Here is a 26,068-nt window from a genome sequence, read left to right as displayed (position 1 = left end):
GCGGCAGAAATAGGGGCAACATGATTATATTCATAGGTTTTTGGCTCGGGTACGCTAGGATAGCAGTTTGTCATGTTTGAAATCACCCAGCTCTCAGAAGTCTAATAAAAGCCCCACCCCTGAATTAAATGCCTCGTCCCCCTCTTGGGAAACCCACTCCCGCCCCCCTTGACCCGCAGAGAAATGTACCTGAAAGTCCCTATCTGTCCAGTAGGGGTAGAGTGGGGGCAGCTCTGATCCTTACTCGCTGCTTCCCCACTGGCACCAGGTTGCCCCTGGTGATCCTTGACCCCCTATGTGGAGAGGCAGAGGAAAGGGGCTGCTTTTAAGACCACCAAGGACTTGCACCCCTCTCGTAGAATGGACGTTCTTTCAGATTTTAAGGCCCCTAAAAAAAATGGCAGCCACCATGCACATTGCCATGGTGATGTGCCAAAAATTACCTCAATGTTTCTGAAACTGAAATACTTATCTACCATAGTTTAGTAAATCATATGGTAATTTTCCTGCAGTAAATGGGCCCCTTTGGCTGCACAGCTTAAAGAGACCATTGAATTGAATAACACTCCTCTGGCAGGGTAATATTTGTCAAAGATTGGTAAAGCATTAATAACACTAGTGTATTGCTTTTACCGGAGTGTTGATCATTTATTGTAGAATTATTGCCACTGGGTTCATCTCTGACGTTTTAGTATTGCCCATACTCGTGCATGTGTAATGAATGTATAAATGTACAATAGCTGCTGTTCCACCCACCAAGTAAATTCCCATTCACTTATTGAAAAAAGTGTTTGGGAAAAGTGCTCTAGTCACATATAAAAGGGAAATTACAAAACAAAAACACACCAAACCCCCCCCCCTCCCCAAATGGTATATAGGCTCTCTTCTCGCTGCTCAATAGTGAAGGTAGATAAAACAGTAAACGTGTAATGGAATTGTTGGCCTTGTTAAATAATCAAAGAATTTAAACCCTACAAAAGACAAGCATAATCTGTTTTGATCATATTACACATAAAGAGTATTCTCCACATTTTCTTGGCTTATATTTAATTCCACTGAGAGAAAGAGTGTATGATTGTGTTGAAGTGGTTAAGAGAGGAGAGCTGTAGAAGTGAAGTGCTTTAGAAATAAATTGTTCCCACAGTTTTGCGGGACAGCCTCCTGTGGTGAGAAGGAGGTATCACTGCTTTAAGGCTAGCCCTGGAAGCTGCGATAAATGCATTGGCACCTGTCCCCAGACACAGACAGCAAGGAAGGTTGCTCAATAAAGCCGTGAGAGCAACAGTACACAATAAGCAACCAAATGTCCGATCTTGTAGAGGTTTATTGTGTGCAAATATACGCAATAGAGCCCGACTCCAGCCGAGTTTCGCCCTCTTTCAGTAGGGCTGCATCAGGGGTCTTAGCATGTATCGATGCTATGTCTCCTTCAGAGTGTAGTACTTTGTATGGGCTATAGATAATGCAAAACTTCTCCAGTCTTTGCAACACAAAAGCGCATTAATTTCGCCAAAAGTGGACTCCGGATCTCAACAGTGTAGAAGTCACCGTGATCACTTTCAGAGCAGAGAGAGCCTATATACCATTTGGGGAGGGGGGGGGGGTTTGGTGTGTTTTTGTTTTGTAACTTCCCTTTTATATGTGACTAGAGCACTTTTCCCAAACACTTTTTTCAATAAGTGAATGGGAATTTACTTGGTGGGTGGAACAGCAGCTATTGTACATTTATACATTCATTACACATGCACGAGTATGGGCAATACTAAAACGTCAGAGATGAACCCAGTGGCAATAATTCTACAATAAGTGATCAACACTCCGGTAAAAGCAATACACTAGTGTTATTAATGCTTTACCAATCTTTGACAAATATTACCCTGCCAGAGGAGTGTTATTCAATTCAATGGTCTCTTTAAGCTGTGCAGCCAAAGGGGCCCATTTACTGCAGGAAAATTACCATATGATTTACTAAACTATGGTAGATAAGTATTTCAGTTTCAGAAACATTGAGGTAATTTTTGGCACATCACCATGGCAATGTGCATGGTGGCTGCCATTTTTTTAGGGGCCTTAAAATCTGAAAGAACGTCCATTCTACGAGAGGGGTGCAAGTCCTTGGTGGTCTTAAAAGCAGCCCCTTTCCTCTGCCTCTCCACATAGGGGGTCAAGGATCACCAGGGGCAACCTGGTGCCAGTGGGGAAGCAGCGAGTAAGGATCAGAGCTGCCCCCACTCTACCCCTACTGGACAGATAGGGACTTTCAGGTACATTTCTCTGAGGGTCAAGGGGGGCGGGAGTGGGTTTCCCAAGAGGGGGACGAGGCATTTAATTCAGGGGTGGGGCTTTTATTAGACTTCTGAGAGCCGGGTGAGGAGGTGAGGGCGGGGCAACATTTTTATTAGGCTGTGGAACCTTTAAAATCTCATCCAGGAACATAAGAACGTACATTGAGCATTCCAAAGCTCCCAAAAGAAAGTTAACTACATTTTCAGAGGCAAACTTTCTGAGAATAACGCAAGAGATATGTTATGCTATTTGCAAATTGAATGTATTTACAACCCATGCAACTCATTAATTTTGTCAGCGGGTTGGGCCAGATTTTTTCAGTGCTAAAGCTGTGTTGTTTTTCACCAGTTAACTTGCTTTAATCAATAGCTCATATTATTTCCCTAACGCAGCTTAGTAAATGACACCCACAGAGCGCAGAACTCCTGGCTCTGTGAATGAGCAAATCCTGCCCGTCACTGATGCCTGGCGCCAGTTCAGTGTGCGTCAGAGAAGGGTCCAGAGGTGCCTGTCCAGCCTGCAGCTTCACAGAATAGCTCTGCAGTGGTTGTCAGGGAGCTGTGTTTCCATTTTTTTCCATGAAAAGCATAACTACCATTATGTCTATGCTGTATATATGCAAAGTAGAACTTTTGCACAGAAGATTATTTGCCTTAATAAATCTGGTTATCAAAGACACGTTTTCTTTGATTCCTTTTCTTTTCAAATGGCCCTCTTGTACATCTGAGTATTTAGAATTTTATATATATATATATATATATATATATAATTATTTTTTGTGGTGCAGTAATGAGACTTTAACATAGCTGTTGATATGTCTGCCAATGTGGTAACTTCATGGCACAATTTTATTGTAATTTCAGCCTTGGAAGCTTCTGTCCTTTCCTTATGAGTGGAAGTTGTTTCAGCAACTAACCCACTTCACTCGGTCTTTTTGTACAGAAATCTATAATTCAGGAATTAATGGGTAACTCTTGTGGTTGGGTCTCTTTACCAGTAACAAAATGATCCCATGGATGCAAGCTAACGATAGCTATGTTGATACACTACAGGTCATAGTTTTTTTCAGCATAGTAGGATATTGTTTGCTTATTTATTTCCCTCTGCTTAAAAGTGTTTGACATGATTCAAAGCACATTCATATTTATCATTTAATAAGACGTGGGTATTTTGTCTGTGCTTATATCCTGAAGCATTAAATCTGTGTAAAACAACTCAATGGAAAAGCATGCCTGTAGTGCGGGTTGAGACCCTAATACTGCATCTGTAAACATCTGCAAATGTTTAGAAGCAGCGTGCAGCTGGCGACTTGGTGTTTGAAAGATCCCCACAGTAGGGGTTTCTGGGAATCTAGTTCATTTTTCTTTTAAAGCCCTTTAAAAGTTTCCTCAAGTTGTGACATATAAAGAGCCCAAAAAAATGTTTTATTTCATAAGCTCTTCTTGCTCTTCTACTTGATAAAGATTTGTATTGTGCAGAAGAATGCAATGGTACTTTTGCTCTTTTCATTTTTAGATGTGTAAAGCATAGCTGAGCAAATTTACAATGGAATTCTACAGTGCCTATGTACTAAAAGCACGTCAAAATTAACACACTTTGGGGCCGATACAATATCGTGTGCTCAGGCTAGCGCACTGGCACACGTTTTGGACGTGCTAGGCTAATACTCAATGCAATAAGAGAATTAACACATCCAAAATGCCTGCCCAAACTCACGCATAGCTAATAGCGCTTAACACATGTAAATGCAATGTAGATGAGGCTATTAGCTATTACCCCTGATGCAAAAAATTGCCGTGGGCCTGATGTACATTTTTTAACATGGCAAATTTAATGCCAGCCCCGAAGCTGGTGTTAAGTCTTGTTGAGTGTCAAGGGCTCACTAAAAACCAAAAAATCCTTTCTGTGGTTCCTCCTACGTTTAGTATCACCATAATACTAAATAGAAGGAACCATAAAAAGCATCAACATGAAAAAAAAAGTCTTGACAGCAGCAAGCTTAGGAAAAAAGACGCTCGATTTACAAGCATCCGTTTTCCTAACCCATGGCTTTGCGCACAGCCATATCTCCTGGGTGCCAAATGCCAAGGACACACTAGGGGCGCACAATTGATCCCTAGTGCTTCCTTTTTAGAGCGGCACCTCATTTCCATACTGAATCAGGTGCCCAGGAGACCTGGCTGGGCACTTGTTGAAAAAGTTTGGACACACGGTTTTACGTGCAGCTTATTGCATCGGCCCCTTTGTGCAAAGGCCCAGCCATGCAAGCAAGTATGGACTATCTAGCGCAGTGATGGCGAACTCCAGGTTTTCTGGATATCTACAAGGAATATGTATGACAAAGATTTGCATGCACTGCCTCCTTTCTATGCAAATCTTATCTCATGCATCTTCATGGTGGATATCTTGAAAACCTGGCCTGTTTGTGGCACTCGAGGACTGGAGTTCGCCATCACTGGTCTAGCCCAAATTGAGGTGCTTTAGATTCTAAAATGCCATAATATGTTAAACATATACACAGCATATTCATGACCTTATAAGTCATTAGCACACTATGTACTAAGGCCATCTGAACGGAGTACACCGAGTCTGTATTCTTGGCCATGAGTGCGATGGACCCCGCTCGCAGCCCCACATGGCTGTTCTTTGCCACCCCCTAATGGCTATCGCCCTTGGCAACTGCCTAGTTCACCTATTGGGGCATGACATCCCTGGACCCAACTGATATTGAATGGCTATGCAGACACCTAAGGAAGCCCAGAAATGATTTAGGAGAACTCATAGTCCCCATGGAAGTTCGAAACCAGGTGAGCAAATGGTGAAGTCTGAGATTAGATAGTACTAGTTTAGTTTCTAAGTGATGATTTCAGCTAGCAATCCTCCTACCACAGTTCTCAGGTGTTACTTCTTGACATGATGGACATAGCCATAAGGGATGGCATGATAGAAGATGTATCACTGGAAAATTAAGAAAATCATTGAATAAGGCCAGTCTTGAATAAGATTTGACCCATTCGGAGCTGTTGCAGTTACCGTTCTGATGTATGGGGGACAAGAGAGATTTGTTGATTGAAAAGTACCACTAATGATTTGCATTGTGGAATTATGTTGCACATCAACAAGTTTAGTGTGGGCTTACTGATACCATACCAGTGCACAGTATTCTGCTGTTAAATATACAGTCTGAAGAGCAGAGGTCCTTAAACTTTGGGGATCTGCTCTCATTGAAGTACCAATCATTTTACTAAGAGGTTATTTGAAGTTTTGATTTTCATTGCAGTCTTTGTCAAGTACTTTCTGTATGTAAGAGTTCTGTTAAATGTGATGCCTAAATAAACTAGGCTAATCCTATACAGGCATCCTTCATGTATATGTAAAGTATGAACATAGCATGGACAACTGGCATGTAAACTTCAGAAATAACGTTTTTCATAATAGGGGATGTGCCTTTAACGAAAGCCTCACACACTTGACTCCAGCAAAGAAAGCATCCAATCATTAGAAATAAAATATATAGGGACAAAATAAAGTTAAGCCAGTAAAACAATACTCAAAGAGAAAGCAACACTACCAAGAAACGATGCAAGTTTATATTTTAAGGAATCTTGTTTCCTAGCCCATTTCTTCTCCCTCCTGAATTTAGCAATTTACTCACATAGTTACAAAATTAAATATATTTTTTAATGTACTAGTATGAACATATTATTTACAATAATCCAGTTTTAATACATGAAATATAGTTATGTAACAAACGTGTTTGCAAGTGCAAACCATTGGGTATTTTTAGACCTACAAGTGATAATTTTCCCTCAAAATCTGTCTTAGAGGTACTTTCATTGGAGAATGTTTCAATGTCTTCTGGACAGTAGGGAGGCCGTACAAGCATTTATCATTTTGCTGAACTTATGTGCAGAGTCTTGTCTATCTTATAATGTAGATTGTTATTTGATGTCTGTTGTCGAGTTGTGTTTGCTAGGCCTTGAGTGGTTATTTGTTATTTTCTCGATTTTATGTATGATCCTGTTGTTAACCGCTGAGAACTGATGATCGAGCAGGATATAAATAAATAAATAAAATCAATCTTCCATTCATCCTGTTGGATTCACCCTAGCAGTCTGTAGTTATTGTTCCAACATAGCTTCCCAGAGTAAAGGTTTGGGAGAGTTACTGATCAATCTCTGTGTAAGCTTATTTGGAGTTTTACTCAAGCATGAAGACAATCTCTGACACCTCTTCATTTGTAGTTTGAAGCAAGACTGAAATTGCTGCAGTTTGGTAGACAGTATCACAACTTCCATTCATTGTGCTCGTTTATCCATCTCTTTCTTGCCTCTTGTGTAAGTCCTCTGCAGGCTCAGATTTTCTGGTTTCTGTTTTTTTTCCCCTAGAAGAGTCTACACACACTTACAGAGTAACTTTCCTGGCAAATGCAGCGCGGACCTCATTTCAACTTTCCCAGAAATGCATTTAAAATCATTTTCAATCTATTTTTACTTGTATTCTAAGATAGTTAAATACTTTTTTTTTTCAGTTTTAGACAAGTTTCTGTCAAGCTTATTTGATGAAGAAAGTTAAATGAGGATTATCCTGCAACTTTCAAGTTAGCATTTTGACCCGGGAACAAATGTGGACTTCGGTGGAAAGAGCCCTGTCTACACTCACTCTTTCCTCCAAAAGTCCTGTAGTGTGGCTTGCACTAATTACATGTGGTTTAAAAGGAATCTGGATTTTGCTTAAAGCAACAATTCGACATAGCTACAACCTTTTTTTTTTTTTATACTACCATGTGATAATCTGTACCATATATGGTCTATAGCACTATTAGGTAACACTTTGGGTTGTGTCTTTGTTTCTGGTCCCAAGATTGGAGTAATATGGTAACATCTACAGAACACTCTTTATTCTTTGGCACTTCATTTTGGGATTAAAATTAAGGGAAGTATTTCTTTTGTGTTTGCTGGATACAGGTAGCTTAACATGTTATATTTTCTGCTGAAGAAAGGAGACTATAACTAACTACATGACAAGGAAACTGCTTGTCATGTGGATATTTGTGCGGTTGCCAGCCTCGAAGCAGCCTTTTGTTTTGACTGCCCCCCTCGGATGGCTCCCGTGTTTTATTCTTTATTTCTTTTCACAACCCAATTTTTCTTAATTTTATCTTTTGCGTTTAATTTATAATATCATTATTTTGTCCATTGCTCAGTTCCCCCGTCATGCGGATCGACCCTTTACCTTCCAAAAGTTGTATTCAGATTTTCTTATCTTTGAACTTTTAACAATTGCCGCTGGTTCTCGGGTCTATCTCCGCCAGCCCGACATGGGCCATGTTTCGGCGTTCACTGCCTGCTTCAGGGGCCGCGGGAACAAGCTTAAGACGGAGTCTGTGTATGGACCTAAAATACAACTGTTTTTAAAATCTAGATAATAACATTATCCTTTTGCTCTTTAACTTAACAATTCCCCACTGTTCAAGCGTCAAAGTACTTACTGTATCTTAATGTTTGTTCATTACCGTGAGCGGCGCCTTCACTTGCAAATCCGGCATCTCCCTCTATACGGCTGTTAATATACCCATTGAAGTCACTACGTGGGCCAATCACATTGTTTCCTTAGGATCCTAGGTACTAGCACCCTAGGGTGCTCTGCTGCTCAAGTGGAATGATGACGTCACCTATATTCAAAATTTACTCATGTCTCTTCCTAACCACAATGTGTAACCCGACCAATGATGTAAAGCTTACTCTAATTCACATCTATGTACCATATTCATTATGATGTTTTATTGTCATGAGGGGCGCAAAAATGCTATCGGGTGGACCTGGCGGAAAAATGCTGTCAATGAAAGTATGTGCAGCCTGTGCGGATTTAAACAAATTTATTTCTTCAAACCTCTTTATGCCGTCTTTGGTTATATAAAATCCAATGGTTGCTCCCGATGGTTGTGAACCCATCGGTAATGTTTGAAAGTGGTTATTTAAAAATCATTGTTAAACAAGGGGGCCGAGCGACCCGACCTGATAGACGACTGTCACCTTTTAATTCCTTGCGGCCACATCCCTGAAGCGGAGACCTGCCTCTGATATAAATGCGCCAATACCTGACTAAATGTGAATGTGCTCTACCTTATTACTGTAATCCAAATCATAATTTGTGCTTTCTAAAATTTAGGTCGGTATATAAAATACATCCTAGGATGCTTAGGTGTCCCGCTAGATAATTACTGTGATAATATATCAGGCTGGGGGCAAATGTTATCTATTAATGAAGTAAATGCCCAAAGTGTGGTGCTGTATTTACCCCTTTTACTTTCATCCATTGAATATGTCCCCCGGCCTTTTATAGGTGCGTCCCACTGTCTCCTTGGAGACTAAAACGTTGTTTACCTATAATTTAATATAACCTAAGACCCTCAGCCATGCTGTATTTATATGTGCTGATTTGTGGAAGACCACTAATGTTGTGAGTGATCCTTGAATTTCTCTTATTATTAACATCAACCGAAAATGGACCAATTGATTTCTTTATTCAGTCCCTGGGGGGCGACTGTTCCCCATGTATAAATGAACCGCTGTTCCATCTGCATCAGTTTGAGGTTGAGATCCCCTCCCCTCGGGTGTCTCTTTATTTGGAAAATCACTGCTACTTTAAACTCCTGCATTGAGTGTCCTACTTCTCGCCAGTGATCTACCAACAGTGCCCCTTCTGTCTGATTCCGTAGACGACTCAGGTGTTCCTGAATTCTCGTTTTAATCTTTCTGGTGGTCTTCCCGATGTATATCATGTTGCACGGGCACCATAAGGCATAGACAACATTGGTGGAGTCACACGTGAAGTGATCTTTAAAGTAAAACACCCTCCGACCGGGGATTTTTAATTGACTACCTTGGTGCATATAGCTACATACATTGCATTTGTTGCACTTTCCATGTCCTGCTGGATTGTTTGTTCTCCGTGTGTCTTGTACCTGTAGATTAGAATGCACCACAAGATCTTTCAGGTTTTTGGCCCATGTGAGGGCAAACATAGGTTTTTCTTTAAACACCGAATGCATCTGTAATAGGTGCCAATGTTTAAGAATGCTTTTTTTGAGCTGATTAGTTTGTGGTGTGTGTGGTAAAACACACACCAATCTTGTATTACGTTGTGTCTGTCACCCTCCCCCCAAATAACTCCCTTTAGTGGACACTATCCGATTAACGATTTTTTCAAGATAAATCGGAGGAATTTCTATTGTATCGCACTCTTTAATGATTTTTGACGATTTAAAAAATATCAGACGATATTTTAAATCGTCAAAAAACGATTCACATCCCTAGTTCCAGGTCACCTTTCTCTCTCCGTCGGCAGTGGCTGTGGCAGCAGTCTGTATAGCAGGTCCTCCCTCTTCTTCACATGCAGCTCCTGCCTTGTGCAGTAGGCACTTCTTTGCCTGCTCCTTTCATCATGTGCCAGCTTTTGGGGGGGGGGGGGGGGGGAGAGATTCACAGCTACACGATGGGAGAGGAGCTTGTATGCACATTGCATTGTTGATGTGGGGGTTCCAGGATCTTTGTGCGCACACACATCTTAGAGGGAACAGTGCTTGTGGAATAAATTTAACTGGGCTTCCAAGATGGTGTTTTTAAACTATCTCCATTCCTTATAAAAACTTTTAACCCTCACAGACTAGATTGGCCACATAGTCTTTTTCTGCAGTCACATTTCTGTGTTCCTCATTCTATCAAAGTCTTCCTTTTTAACGTTAAATGCTACAGCAGTAGTTTCTTTAGTATTCTTCCTCCAATGAATATGAATATGATTGCATTATGATCAGTATTGAAAAGTGGTTCCACCACTGTTACCCCTTGTACCAGGTCCTGCATTCCACTGAGGGCTAGATCTAAAGTAGCAACCCTACTCATTGGTTCCAGGATCAACTGTTCCAAGGAGCAGTCATTTATGGCATCCAGAAAATAACTCCCTATCATGCCCTGATGGAACATTCATACAATCAATACTGGAGTATTTGAAATCTCCCATTATTACTGTGTTTCCAATTTTAATAGACCGTTTAATCTCTGGTACCATTTCACAATCTGTTTCATTATCTAGTCATGTGCTATACCAGGTGAACTGTTAATATACCCAAACAGAGATCCCTTCTGACTAAATCCGCTCAAAAAAAAAAAAAGGTACAAACCCCCCCCCACAAAATGTTTCAATCTCACTTCCTGTCATCTACCCTACTTACTGTACTGTTCTTAATGAACACAACATCCGACATATGGTGTTACCTAACTTACATCCACCGCCTCTCGCCACGCAATGGTCCCCAAGCGGTATCAGCAATAGACATCTTAGATCTCGCTCATCTCCCGGTTCAATGAAGGAAACTCTTTCAAAAATACATTGCTAATTTTTAATTATCTATATTCTCCATTGATCCAAAACATAACTAAAATATGATGTGTTGGAATATAGATAATTAAAAATTAGCAATGTATTTTTGAAAGAGTTTCCTTCATTGAACCGGGAGATGAGCGAGATCTAAGATGTCTATTGCTGATACCGCTTGGGGACCATTGCGTGGCAAGAGGCGGTGGATGTAAGTTAGGTAACACCATATGTCTGATGTCGTGTTCATTAAGAACAGTACAGTAAGTAGGGTAGATGACAGGAAGTGAGATTGAAAAATGTGGAGATTTTTTAACCTCTGTTTGTTTTTCATATACTATACCAACCAGGAATGACCAATTCTGGTCCTCAAGAACCATAAACAGATTGGATTTTCAAGATATCCACAAGGAGCATGTATGAAATATTTATTTATTTAGGCCAGTGGTTCTCAACTGGTGTGTCAGGACACACTGGTGTGTTGTGAGGTCCTGGGGAGTGTCGCAGGGCCAGCTGATGGCTGCCTCCTTATCAGTCCGGGTGGGAGTTGGTTGACTTCTCTTACATTGGGCCTGATGGGAGGCTACTCTCACTTCCTTTGCTTCTTTCTGGCCCAGTGAGAGTCTGTTTCCTCCTTGACCCAGATCAGAGTGAAACATTGTCAGCTCTGCTGTTCTGGGCCTGATGGGAAGCAAACTTTATCTTCCCCTGCTGAGTCTGGGAGTGATGCTGCTGCTGATCTTTTCACCCTGAAGAGGGTGGCAGAAAGGAGGTTGGGGATGCTGGGAAGATGAAGGCAGAATGGAGAGGGAGTGTTGGGGCTGCTGAGCAGGAAGGGGTGGGAAACAGGGGGTTGGGGTAGTTGGGCAGGCAGGGAGATGGGGTAAAGGAGGTAGGGAGAGTCAAGCAGTGGAGAGAGGGAGCACAGGGAAAAGGATGTGAGGGGATCAGGAATGCTGGGCAGGGATGTGAGTGAGAGCGGATGATTGAAAGGGAGTAATTGGAAAAGTTAAGGATGCTGGAGGCATGGAAGGGGAGTGACAGATGCAAGAGACATAATATATATCAGTTTTGGGAATGTGCATTTCTTCTATCTTTGTATTTTGCTTAGTGTAGGAGGATATGTATTTTTGTTTCTAGCTCTCCAGTTTCGCACTGCATGCGGAGTGGCTTTTTGAGGTTTCCATTTCAGTTTTTGTCTCCACATTTGTAATTTATGGTCTTTTATTTTGTATTTGGTGAAGGCCAGATCTGTATGTGTGACTGAGATAGTAAGTAGGGATTTGTATCAATCTTCTTTGTTGTTCTCATTCTCAATAGGACATGTATTGGTGCTGCACTGCTGCCTTTTCATATGAAGGGCTATTACTGTTTGAGTTCTTGGAATTAGTGTTGCAGTGTATGGAAGGTTTACTACACAAACATGTGCTGAATTTATTTTTTTTGTTTTTGTTTCTCAGGTTTTGTATTTTACAATGCACCTGGTAGTAAGGGAGTTTGTGTTTCTGTTACTGAGATAGCACCAGAATCAGAATATCTTTTTTATATAGCGAGTTGCATTAGAAATATCCTAGTTCTGTTCTGCATCCATTGTTCGGGGATGGGGAAGTGGGGGGGGGGGGGGGGTGCCGGTTCCTGTGGATGCAGAGTCTATGTTTACATTTAGCCCCATGAAGGGCAAGTGACCAGTGTGTCACACCTGTAAGCATTATTTGCCAAGCGTGTCCCAAAAGAAAAAAGGTTGAGAACCACTGATTTAGGTACGTTATATACCCTCATTCCAAAAGAAGATCACAACGGTTTACAAAAGCAATATTCACATTATAGGTCCACACAACATCGAAACATGCAAAATTCACATTGTAATTCAACACAACATAAAAACGTTAGCTAAATTGTTAAATAGTAATTCATGATAAATGAGTTCCTTTTAGGTAATCTTCACGAGGTTGTCAGTGAGTTGTCTTAATAAGTCTCGTAGTAATCGGTAATCGTTCATCAAACATGTCTATGTAGTTTTCTACAAGTTGTAATTTTATGTTAGATCATACGTTGTTTTGAAGAGCCATGTTTTCAGTTCATGTTTGAAGCTCTTTATTTCTGTAATGAGACGTAATGACTAGGGTGGGGAGTTCTATAATTTGGGGCTCACTATAGAGAACATTCAATCTCTTATTTGTGTTAGTTGGGTGTTCCATGGCGTAGATACTGTTAATAGTCTCTTGTTTTGTGATCGAAGTGTTCATTGTGGTGTGTAAGGTTGGAGAGTCACGCCTAATAAGCAGGAGTTACTATTATTGATTATGTTGAAGATGAGTTAGTACTTCTTAGTGTACTCTTGCTTGTACTGGCAGCCAGTGTAGATCTATCAGTGAAGGGGTGATGTGGTCAAATTTCCTTTTCCCTAACCGTAGTCTTGCAGCGTCATTTTGCAGTAGCTGTAATGGTTTTAATTGGCCTGTGGGTAGGCCTAGTAATAGTGAGTTGCAGTAATCTAAGTTTGAGAATATCAGTGTTTGTAAAACAGTTCGGAAATCCTGGAATGTTAGCAGAGGCTTTAGCCGATGAAAGATTCGTAGCTTGGAGTATCCTGTTTTAATTAATTATTTACATGCATGGCCTCCACTATGTTCAGCTATACGCCAACAAAATTCTACGCCAACAAAATTCATCATTTTCAATACGATGCCCAAGCCCTGTTCGCATACGTCACTCAAATCACAAAATCAACTTCTTCATCCATCCCAGACGAACAAGCTCTATCTAAGGCTAATGAACTTGCATTATTCTTTCAACAAAAAATCCTGAATACACTCGCCCTTTTTCCACCAAATACTCTACCTCTTACCTCAGACAAGAATCCTCAATCAAGCAAGGGAGCCAAACTTGAAAGCTTCGAATCAATTTCTGTTAAAGAGATCAAATCCCTTCTAAAAAGACAAAAACCATCTAGCCATCCTGCAGATAATATTCCTTCAAATCTCCTGCTTCTCATTCCAAATACGATCGCAAAACCTTTAACAAGTATCATAAATTGCTTTTTAACCCAAGGAAGTTACCCTGACAGCCTAAAAACCGCGTCACTCAAACCCCTTCTCAAGAAACACAATCTAGACCCTAATGTACCTGCCAATTTCAGACCCATCTCTAATTTGCCATTTTTAGCCAAAATAACAGAAAAGCTGGTAAACACCCAGCTTTCAGAATACCTGGAAGATCAAAATATCCTACACCCCTCACAATATGGCTTCCGCAAAGCACGCAGCACGGAAACCCTCCTTATCTCACTTACAGATCATATTATAATGGGTCTTCACAAAGGCTACTCCTTTTTATTAGTCCTGTTAGACATCTCCGCGGCGTTTGACACCGTCAACCATTATATTCTCCTGGATCGCCTAACAGACATTGGTATCTCAGGATCTGCCCATAATTGGTTCAAATCTTTCCTCTACAATAGATCCTTCAAAGTTAAAATCAACAACAAAGAATCACCATTAACAAAATCCAACTTAGGCGTACCACAAGGATCTTCCCTTTCCCCAACCCTTTTTAATATTTACCTCCTACCCCTTTGCCAATTGCTATCCGACCTTAATTTAATTCATTATCTGTATGCAGACGATGTACAGATTCTTATACCTATTACAGAATCTATTTCAAAAGCACTTTCCCACTGGAATAACTGCCTTATATCTATCACTAACCTCCTCAATAGATTAAATCTGGTCTTTAACTCTTCGAAGACGGAGCTCCTCCTCATCTCTGCAAATGAAGAAAATATTCCCATACCATACCCTCACAACGCATTCATCACTCATAAGCAGGTGAGAGATCTAGGAATAATTCTGGATAATAGACTAAACCTTAAGAAAATGGTTAATACTACATCCAAAGACTGCTTTTACAGACTCCAGGTTCTGAAACGACTCAAGCCACTTCTTTTTTTCAAAGATTTCAGAACAGTACTCCAGGCGTTGTTATTCTCCAAGATAGACTATTGCAGTGCCCTCCTCCTTGGCCTACCCAAATCGACCATTAAACCGCTTCAGATGATACAAAATGCTGCAGCGAGATTACTGACTAACACCAGCCGAGGAAATCACATCTCACCCATCCTCAGAAACCTACATTGGCTACCAGTAAATTTTAGAATCCTTTACAAAGCAATCACCCTAATACATAAATCCATCCATCACCAACTCCAACTCAGCCTTGAAATACCCTTCAAACTTCATTCCTCCAACAGGCCAATTAGAGATAATCATAAAGGTACTTTGAATTACCCCCCAACTAAAGCCTCACGCCTTTCCTCGACCAAAGACCGAGCTTTTTCAATAGCAGGTCCATCTATTTGGAACAACATTCCTTCAAGCCTCCGACTAGAACCCTGTCTCATTACGTTCAGAAAAAAACTTAAGACGTGGCTATTCCACCAAGCCTTCGATGATCCTCCAGACAACCCTTAGTCTTCTTTTTCCTCACTTGGACGTAGAAGATTAAGTCCTACAACCATTCAAACGAAGAACTCTGGCACTTACTGATTAAAGCATCTTTTGCTCTAATCCAAATTCCTTTTTGGATTATGCTTCTTTAATTATTTTTTGGCCTTTAACGTTCTTCCAGCTCTTAAGCTTCCCAAGTTTTTTACTCCTTGTTAAATGTAACTTTACCTTATTCTCTTCTCTTGTTAATTACTTTTATTTATTGCTTCTGTTATACCCTTGTTTTATGTAAACCGATCCGATATGGTTTATTTACTATGAAGGTCGGTATAAAAAAGTGTTAAATAAAATAAAATATATCTCATCCATATTCATTTTAGATATCCTGAAAACCAGACCTGTTTGTGGCTCTTGAGGGTCAGAGTTGGTCACTCCTGTGCTATACTCTTTGCCATCACACATGGAATTTCTATTCTGCTAATCACATAACTCATCTCCATAGACTTCGGTGACATCGGTGTCTTTAGTATCCATAATTTATCCATTTTGACTAAGGCCACAAGATAATGCAAAATATGAAAACTGCAGAATTCTACAATTTTAAATTGCCACATGCATTTTTCTTCATTGTTTGATAAAGCCTCAGATTTTTCCAATAGTCTTTTACTGTTACAAGAATGGAATTGACCACAAGGGTTTGCTGATTCATCTTCTCCCTTCCTACCAAATTGAAAAATGAGTGGGAACTCCAGCAGGCAATAAGACCTCTCATGGTGAATATATTCTGTCCTGTATGGGCATGCCTTAGGCTACGTCTTTGCTAAAATATTTAATATATAATTGTTCACCCTTCCACCAAGCCAAAATTACTCATATACTCAATATAGTTTACAGTTTTAACTCATACTTTTCTGTAGCTTTTTGCATGTGGAAACCAGCAACTCTCAATTGGGTCTGGCTCCAACTTCTGAAAGGCAATAATATCTCCTTCATTGGGGGTTCAGCAAGATGAGAGGTTTGAGATTGTACTCATGGCAAGGGTGGTGTCTGGTTCCTCTTCTGTGCTGCTGACTCACTCTTGTAAGAGAAAATATTTGGGTGTGCCAGAAATATATGCACTCTGTTCTGCTTTCTGATGTGCACGAGATAGGAAAATGTGACTTCAAATCAGCCATTTCACGTCCTTATTTTTTATGAGAGCTCTTATTTTTAGCAAAAAAAAACAAAACAGAGCTCACCGATTATTTCTTGTGGGATGACCAGGCAACCTATTTAGGCTTGGAGGAGGAAACCATGCTGACTCCAGCCTCCTCTTAACAGACTAAGGCTTTATTTGCACTTTTCAACATACAATCAGCACAGTGTCTACCTTCTAGCAGTTCCTCTTGCAGGTTTAATCAGGACAATAATGTCGGTAGGAGCTGCCTGTTCCTAATACCACTGTTTATCTCTAGCAGGATTACTTACAGCTTCAGTTAGGTCAGCGATGTATGCAGGAGCTGCCTTCTCCTGGAGACCTGGGCCAGGCCTTCTGATCCCAGCTGGGCTCTGCCTCTTCACCTCCCCAGCTGGGTCCTGCCCACAGAGCTCTCTCCCTCTATGGGGTTTAAGGTGGACCGGGCATCTAATCTAGTGCCGCACAGGTTAAGGAGGAAGAATAGGGCCACTTTCTCACATACCCTCCCCTCAGTTTGAACCCATGGGGCAAGCGTCTTCACTCACCCTGGATTCCATCGAGGGACGTGGCTTCACTCCCCAATAGACTCTTCCTGACCTCCCTTCCAGGTAAACTCTTGGGTGGGGCTAAAGGGTCGTGTACCTCCCCTTCTCACTAGGGATACCCCAAATCCCACCACCATTACCATCACCCACTGTGCCCTTTACCCAGTGTCCACCCCGAGCCCTTCACTTGAGTCTTTATACAGCTCAGGGTTCCAATTCTTCTTTGGACGGATTCTTTGGGTGCTCCAGTGATGGCTTTTTCTCCAGTTATTGCACAACCCGCCCTCTACCAGGCTTGCACTCTCTCTCAAATGTTGCCACAGCAACTACTGACCTCTGCACCATCTCCACCTGCAGCACCTCCCTCTGGCCATTCTGCAGTGGTTGTGATTGGGCACTCTACAGCACCTTCCTCTGAACTCTTTTGTAGTGCCTTCGTCTGAGCTCTCTGCAGCATCTCCCTCTGGCTCCTCTGCAGCACCCTACTCTGGACTCCCGGCATCACCCTTTTCTGATCTCTCTGCAGCGCCTCTCTCTTGCTCTACTGCCATGCTGTCTTCAATAGGCCACTCTGTATTGCCCACTTCTGGGCAGTCTGCTAAACTCCATCTTGAGCTCTCTTGTATCTCAGACACACTCACTGCCTGTTCCTTCAACTTACGCTTATTTTTTTTATGTGAGTCAGGCTTCTCTTCTATCACCTGTTCCAGTGGTGTGCCCACTGGTTCCAAGCCGAGTTTTCCTGTCACACCGTCCACAGGCTTTTCTCCGTCTCCAGCACCATTGCTGCTTTTAAATTCTTCTGCATTTGTATCCACTTGCATTGCATCAAGTTCTGAATTTATTTCAGGCTGGTTGACAGTTAGGAGCGCAAGACCCATAGTTAGCTTTCTCATGGTCACTGCCCAAGACAACTGGACCCTCCTGTTAAAGTCTTGTGCATTCCTTTCAGCCACTGGAAGCTTATGAGAGGCTTTTGCAGTTACCTCTGCCCTTCAAGAGGCTCTGAATCAAAATTTGCATTGCTGGCTCAGTCTTGCTTGCTTCTGGAGACCACGCCCTGCTCCCGCACACAACACTCTGGCAGCTTTACTTACAGGGCCACATCTGTCCAATAGTTTCTCTGCACACTTTTCCTCTCCCTTTTTTTTTCTCACAGGTAAAAAGGTAAAAAAAAAAAAAAAGCCTGCCTTTCCGGTACTAACTTATTCACTTTTTTTCCTAACAATCTCAGTCGGACATTCTCTTCTTGGTCTGTTTAATTCCTAACACTCTTATGGCTGTCCCTACAGCCAGGCCCATTCAAATAATTCTTTCTCTGTTCTAAAAACGTTTAAACTATTTGGCTTTGTGCTCCTCCCTGAGCCACACTCCTTTTACACTCCACAGTGCCTTGTGCACTCCTGTGCTCTATACTCTGTTTAGAGACACAGGTCTTCTTCTCAACTCTCTGTGTTTTAAACAGACAATCTTTTCTTTGCAGAAAGCTTTAATTCAGTGTGTTCCCCGAGCCACACCCGTTAAACTCTTCAGCATTGTTTCGCCTCCAACTTATTGGCAGGCTACACACACCACAACTTTCTTTCTCAATCTGTCCTGGAGGCTTGGGATTTCTCTATGCCTTGTGTAGAGAAAAAAATCCCCAAACTGACACCATATGTTGTGATGACCAAGCAACCTTCTTAAACTTGGAGGTGGAAACCACGCTGACTCCAGCCTCTTCTTAACAGACTAAGGGCCTGATTTTAAAAAGCATTTACTCGAGCAAAACTGGGTTTTACTCAAGTAAATGCATTTTGCTCGAGTAAGTGGGCTTTTGAAAATGGCTACAATATATGCCAGTGAATTGTCCATAGGATTTTCTCGCATAAGTGCACTTTACTCGAGTAAATGACTTGAAAATTGCTACCATCTTAGTTACATTTACACATGTAAATCCTTTTGAAAATTCAGCTGCATGGCTTTATTTACACTTCTCAATATACAATTAGCACAGTGTCTACCTTCTAGCAGTACCACTCACAGATTTAATCAGGACAGTAATGTCGGTAGGAGCTGCCTTCTCCTAGTATCACTGCTTATCTCTAGCAGGATTAGTTACAGCTTCAGTTAGGTCAGCAATGTTTGAGGAGCTGCCTTCTCCTGGAGACCTGGACCAGGCCTTCTGATCCCACCTGGGCTCTGCCTCTTAACCTCCCCAGCTGGGTCCCACCCACAGAGCTCTCGCTCCCTCTGTGGGATTTAAGGTGGACCAGGCAGCTAGCCTGGTCCCGCACAGGTTAAGGAGGGAAAATAGGGCCACTTCCTCACATTTCTGTACTTTAAAGTAATTTTAAAGTGGTTGAGTAAATTTAGTATTTACGAAAAGCATCAATTGCAAAACCCATTTGAAGAGAAAGACCACTGGACCTGTAAGATCATAGGCAGACATTTGCATGCTACACAATAGTTCAGTCATTGGTGCTACCTAGATTTGATTATTATACTATGACTCTCTGGGGTTACCAAAAAAGGTATTGTGTTGATGACAACTGATACAGAATACTGCGGCAAGACTCAAAGGATGCATTTAAATAAGAGAATCTGTAACACGGGTGATGTGGGAGCTACATTGGCTGCCTGATCATTGTCGATTTTAGTTTAAGATGACAGTGCTACGACGTAAGATATTATAATGACATGGCCTGAACTTATTTGATTGATTAAATTGACCATTATTCTGCAGCTGGGGTATTAAGATTATCCTGAATGGGCTTACTCTGTTTTCCAGAGGCTTGGGAAGTTGGGTTGGACAGAAATCATGCTAGAATGTTTTCTGTGGCCCTGCCTGAGTTCTGGAATTCACATCCATTTAGATTAGATCTATAAGTAATTGTGATATATTCCATAAACAGTTTAAACTTGGTTCATTTCAGCTCAGGTACTGCTTTTTAAATTTGAAGTGTGCTTTTCTTGCTCAGTTTTAGTAATTTAAATGTATTGTTGTTTAATCAGTCTGTGTATTTTCTTTTACAGTTTGTTTTTAGCCCAATGGTTTGTATTTTATTGGATTAATGAATTGTTAGTTGATTTTATATTACCCTTTTTGATGTTTTATTGTATTGTCTAATGTTTCTCTTATTTAATTTGTTTAATTTCTCTTTTTTGTACCTCACATTGAGCTTCTTTTGCGTATGCAGTTTATAAATTTAATTAGTAAATATTTACATAAATTCTAAAATAAAGAATGCAGGGCAGGCTCTAAGGAAATGCCAGCAATGTCACACTTCCAGTGCATTCTCAAGAGGTAAGCACATTATGCATTGCCTTTTTCCTTTCTTTCTTGAGCAAGGGGTAACTGAAGTGTAGACTTGAATGCTGGAGTCCCACAAATGTTACAGCTGTCTCCTCTTTCTGAAGGGGCATGCAGCCTATCCTCTTCAAGAGTGTCAGCTGAGCTGAAATGCTTTGCTTGGGTGTATAGCACTTCAATATCCAAGACTTCCTAACTTGTAAATCTTGAGACTGCAGTTCCAGCCCAACACACAGCACCACCCTTCCGCCTGTGTGCTCTCCTCTCCCTGTAATTCTCTGTAGAGCCCTCTGTGGGCTAGTATCTAAAAACCCTGGAATGCACCATTAGAGCAGCCTCTGTGGGGGATTCCCAGGAAAGGCTATCATCCCACTACCTACTCCTGCCAGTCGCAATATGTCCTACTCGTTAGGCACATGCTTCCTAGTATGGAATAAGTGGGTCTTTATATTTAGAAAGAGAAAATAGCTTTTAATTAGGAAATGTTCCAGTTTGAAGCTATTTGCTCAGAGCTGTGGTTTGAAGAAATTTTCAGGGCCATTTATCAAATAGCGTTAAGCACCTTTAACACATGTGAAAACCCCTTACTGCATGCGATAGCACCATAATGTATGGTGTGATGCAAATCAGAAAAAGGCAGGAGTGGGCTTACTGTGAGAGAGAGAGAGAGAGAGAGAGAGAGAGAGAGAGAGAGAGAGAGAGAAAACCTAGCCATTATACTCTAACCCTAGATAGGTATTTATAGCTCTATGGGAGGCCCACCTAGTAACTCGAGGTGAGATATTAGCGTAGGGCTTAGGGGCCACTTTGACATTCATAGTGAGAGTACAAACAGAACAGTGCTCTCTTGTGAAGATTTGATTACCTTCGGAGTGAGGAAACTCACTCAAAGATGAGATTTGTGCAATTTTCTCTCAAACTAGCTTGATGGTCTCTCTACCTGGGTAATATCAAGCTAGGTTGAGAGAACATTGCACAAATCTCATCTTTGGCTGAGTTTCTTCACTCCGAAGGTCATCAAATCTTCACAAGAGAGCACTGTTCTGTTCGTACGTTACACTTTGAATGTCAAAGTGGCCCCTAACCCCTACACTAATACCTAAACCTCACCTCGAATTACTAGGTGGGCCTCCCATAGAGATATAAATACATATCTAGGGTGAGGGTATTATGGCTAGGTTCTCCCTCTCCCTCCCCTCCTCTCCTCTCCTCTTCTCCCCTCCAGTGGTTGTATGTAGGAAATACTACAACTCTGGCACTTATCTAAAAGTGCAAAAAAGTTATCAGAATTTGCAGTAACTTAGTGCTTTGCATAGGTATTAGTGCAAATTGTAATAAACTGCCTATTACCATAAAACACACCCCTTTTCTATCACATGTGTTATTTAGTGCATTTTGATAAATCCAGGCCTTAGTTCTCTCCTGACAGCCGAGACTTGAAGGGAGGGCCTGTAATCCCATTGTAGGTTTCTGCTGGGCTCAGCAGGGAAGGAGATAGGGGGTAGTCAGGTGCGTGGCACCAGGAGGAAAGCTTCAGTTTTCAGAGGAAGTAATGTTTGATTAACAAGACTTTGTCACCTTCCATGGGCATATAATAGTAAAATATAGCGCAGGGAGCATTTTGCTGGAACTGACTAGGGGGAAATGCATGCTAAGTATAGAACATTTATGTAGGGGTTTCATAGGACCTTCATGTGTGTAACATGTGCTCTGTGTTTGTTGTTATTATGAATTGATTTAAATTGGCATGTTGTAAGCAAAAGAAAGAAGGAGGACATATCTCTGGCTTTATTTCTCAAAACTAACCAACATAGGGGTCTTATGGGAGATGGGGGTTCAGAAGATAGAATTTTGTGAAAATTGGAAATGAGAAATCAGCGGCCTATGTTGTTCTGCTGTGAGTCTGAAGCTTGGAAGGCACAGACAAGCTTGAGTGCAGCAGGGCTGTGAGTGTTCATGATTTAAGCCGCAGAATGTCCTTCTAAAGTTTGAAAACCAGGATGATGTAAACACATAATTAAAATCTGGCATGCAGGCTGTTGGCCTTTGAAAACCTTATGTAACCCCTGGGTGGGAAATCCCAGATACTGGACCCAAAGGCAGACAATAAAAGTTCAGACCTACCTGCAGAACTCTCCAAGTTGTTCAATAGATCTGAAGCTCCAGGGCTCGCGGTGGGAAGAAGCTTAGCTTTAAGCTTCAATAATTACACTCCCTTCAAGTCCCTTGTAAACAGCACTGATGATCTCCAATAGTCTATAGCAGTAATAATTCACACTGGAAGCAAAGTGGTTACTGACTTAACTTTACTGATAGCTGCAAACATGAATGAAAGACGTTCTTTGATGTTGAATTCAATTGATGGACATTGTTAAATATTTAATAAAATTGTGACCTTACTCTTCTAGTAAAAATCTCCGCTTGATAAAGCCAATTCCTTAGCAATGTCGCTCTTTCACCTTTCCAATTACTCAGATTGCAGAAAGTGTAGACCTTCTCTTATTTTCCCACATTTGCTTGATGATTCTTCCCAAGGTGTAATGGGTAGAAATGTAGTCCCAATTACTTAACAAAAGGCAAAAAGTCCCAATTCTCATACCTCTCCTCCCTGATGGCCCAGCTGGGTCAGTAGCTCCTTCTCTCTGGCAGGGGATGTGAATTCATTCCTCTGCGCCACAAATTGCGCTCTGAACACGTATACTGACCACCCCCTTAGAGCAGGGTTTCCCAGCCGGTGTGCCATCAGGCCTAATCAGCTGTGCCACCTTGGGATCTGCCCTCAGCACGTCACAGCAACAAGTACTCTTAGGAGACTTCTGTGCACAAAAATTAAAAATTCTGCCAAATGCTGCACACTTTATATTGGTCAAAATAACAAAATATTCATCACAGTCTTTAAGTAATTAATTTAAAATGTAATATAGAAAAGTTCTACATGTTTTGAACAGAATTTCCCTAGACGTACACTGTAAGAGTGTCCCTTCCCCCCCATCTCCTTACTCCCCTGGCGCGAGCTCTTCCACTTTGCCCTCTAAGGTCCCAACTCCTCCATCTTCCAGTATATCTCCCTCTCCCCCTCTAGGCTCAACCCCTTCCACTATTTCCACTCCCAGCATTTGACCCCGCTCAATACAGCCCCTCTCAGAGACTCCCTCTGTCCCTCTCTCAAACACATACCCCTATCACACAAGCTCCTTCTCTCTCATGCACCTACACACCTCTTCAGAGTCCCTTACACAGGTTCCCTCGTTCTCTTGCACATACACACACACACATCTTCACTCAGGCTCCCTCTCTCTCACAAACACAACCTCACACTCTCTTTCACACATACACACAGTCCCTTTTTCTCACACGCAAGCTCCCAATCTCTCACACCTATACACACTCCCTCACAATCTCCTCATGTAGGCTCCCTCTCTCTCTGGCAGACACACCAACATACCCTCATACACACACACCTACCCATCCTAGCATACAGGCTCCCTTTCTCACGGACACACACACACACACTCAAATTTGTTCCCTCTCTCGCTCTCTCTCTCACACACACACACACACAAATTTGTTCCCTCTCTCTCTCTCTCTCTCACACACACACACACCTACACAATCTCTCTCTCTCTCACACACACATATCTTTACACAGAGACTCCCTCCCACTCACTCTCACTGGGCCTGCACCTTTCTTCATAATGAGCAGGATGGACTTTGCTTATGGCACTCCGGGTTTGTTCCATTCTTAACCGCAAGCAGGATGAGCTCTGCTCGCAGCACTCTGGGCCTGTTCCATCTTCTCCACAAACAGGATGGGCTCTACTCGTGGCACTCTGAGCCTGCTCTATCTTCTCCGCAAGTAGTTTGGGCTCTGCTTGCGGCACTCCAGGGCCTTCTCCATTCTTCGATGGGCTCCACTCCCGGCACGCTGCGCATCTTTCCAAAATTAGCACAAAAATTAGAAAGTCTACCCAGGAGGGGAATTCTGCGGAAATTCTATGACCCGCAGTAGCACAAAATTCCCCCAGGAATAAACAAGAGACACCAATGATGGCTCTTAAAAAATGCAGGAGCTTGTCTCTGAGACCACGTGTGGTAAGGCATGCCTCTCCTTCCTTGCTACAGCATGAGTCCCGGCATATGGGAAGTAACAGAGAGCAGCCCACGCGTTGCAAGCAGCACCTCCTCCTCCTCTTTCCCCTCCTGAGCATCTCCAGCTGAGTGAGAAGGGGAGCGTGTGAACTGAGCATGAGTGTTGGGAGCAGTAGCAGTAGAGGAGCTCTGGCAGTCACATGCAGCAGCTACGGTAATTAATTGAGCTGGCTGGCCTGCATCACACCTATTTTTCCCTTCTCTAGTTCCTCACTGCCTGCTCCATGGAGGTTGGTATGCACCACAACATTTTTGTTAATGTATGTGTGCCTTGAGTAGAGAGAAACACTGCCTCAGAGCATGTTCATAGGTCACTACCACTAGGCCTGAAAATACCCCTGTAATACCCCTGTAATCATAACCCCTGGGCCATTTTAAGTGGCCCAGGGGTTATGATTACAAAGTGTAGCATTGGGCTTCAGGCCACTGAAAAACCTTGGCAAAGGCAATATAACATTTTAATGTGCACATTTTTACTGAGAGTTAGACTTCTTATTGAATGACAAAGGAAACTGATATAGTCTCATAATATCAAATTTACAATGGCTGGACATCATTTGGGCACATGCTGGAGAATTTACACCAGAAATCCAATAGGGTCGTTCTAGGTGGCATGAGCTGCCCAGAAACTGGCTATTTGTAACATCAGATGGGAGATTTATCTGCCAAAAGCAGCTTTAATAAAATTCATTCCACCTAACATTGAAACTAAAATGTTGTAAATAAGGGATTGCAACATAGCATAATGGTTGTATTGGAGCACAAAGCTGTTCATCTAGATAGCCTAGTTTCATTTCCCTCCTGCACAGTATTGTCAGGTGCTGCATTAGATTTGGGGGAACCTGACGAGTAATACATTTGCATGCCTGTAAGCCCTTGCAAAATTGCCTTTGAAACCTTTTGTGTGTGTGTGTGTGTGTGTGTGTGCGTGTGTGTGTGAGAGTGAGTGTGTGTGTGTGTGTGTGTGTGTTAGAGACCTGTAGTTAGATCTGCAGAAAGTAGCCAAAGAGTAACCATCACATCAGATTAACTGCTGCCTCTGCAATGGAAGTTTCCAACCCACTATAAGACTGGGCCTGCTTAAAGCCCCAGGTGGAAATGCAGTAAAAGCCCCAACTCCTTTCAGGAGTCATATCTGAAGTCAGCATTGGTGCTCTGTGAGTAATTACTGCTACAGTCTGGAAAGGAAGTCAGGACCCCTAAGATGGAACCTTTTGGGCTTTCTGGATTTTCCAAGTTCTAAATGCTGCCCGTCAGCTCATTCAAGTAGTACTCAGCACACTGCTGCACAGGAACATCATTAGCTCTGGGCTCAGGGGCCCACGCCTTGAGTCTTAGTTCAGTCTGTTTGTATTTCACCTGCTTTAGGCTTGTAAGGGGAAAAAAGCCAGAGCTAGACTGTGTTATTGAAAGGCCCATGCTCTTCCCATGAGCCACAGGATGGCTCTGTTATTTATGGCCAGATAAGCTGAGAAAGCTTGCATATCCACTTCCAGCCCAACACCCTGTAATCCTACCCTGGAGGACTCCAATTGGTCCTTAGGGGTTCATAAGGAATCACTAGGGATATCCCAATGCTCCTGACACTTTGAAGGTTGTAAGTCAGGGCTTCCCAAACCTGGCCTGGGGACCCCACAGCCAGTCGGGTTTTCAGGATATCCACAATGAATATGCATGAGATAAATTTGCATATACTAAGTCTCCATGGTATGCAGGTTTGGGAAGCCCTGCTGTAACTTGTGCTGTGAACTCTGAGATGAGGAAAATCTGTGACCCTGAGCATCTGTGAAGCAACCCT

At 42.1% G+C, this 26,068-nt stretch overlaps 1 protein-coding gene across 1 annotated transcript in view; it reads left to right on the top strand.

The window, feature by feature from the left end:
- Positions 1-26,068, top strand: part of EMILIN2 (elastin microfibril interfacer 2) — a 175,666-nt gene that overhangs the window by 16,368 nt on the left and 133,230 nt on the right. The gene's annotated exons all lie outside the window — the stretch shown is intronic.

Source organism: Rhinatrema bivittatum, chromosome 2, assembly GCF_901001135.1.
Source record: "Rhinatrema bivittatum chromosome 2, aRhiBiv1.1, whole genome shotgun sequence".
Classification (NCBI taxonomy): Eukaryota; Metazoa; Chordata; class Amphibia; order Gymnophiona; family Rhinatrematidae; genus Rhinatrema; species Rhinatrema bivittatum.
This window is presented reverse-complemented; position numbering and strand designations above follow the sequence as displayed.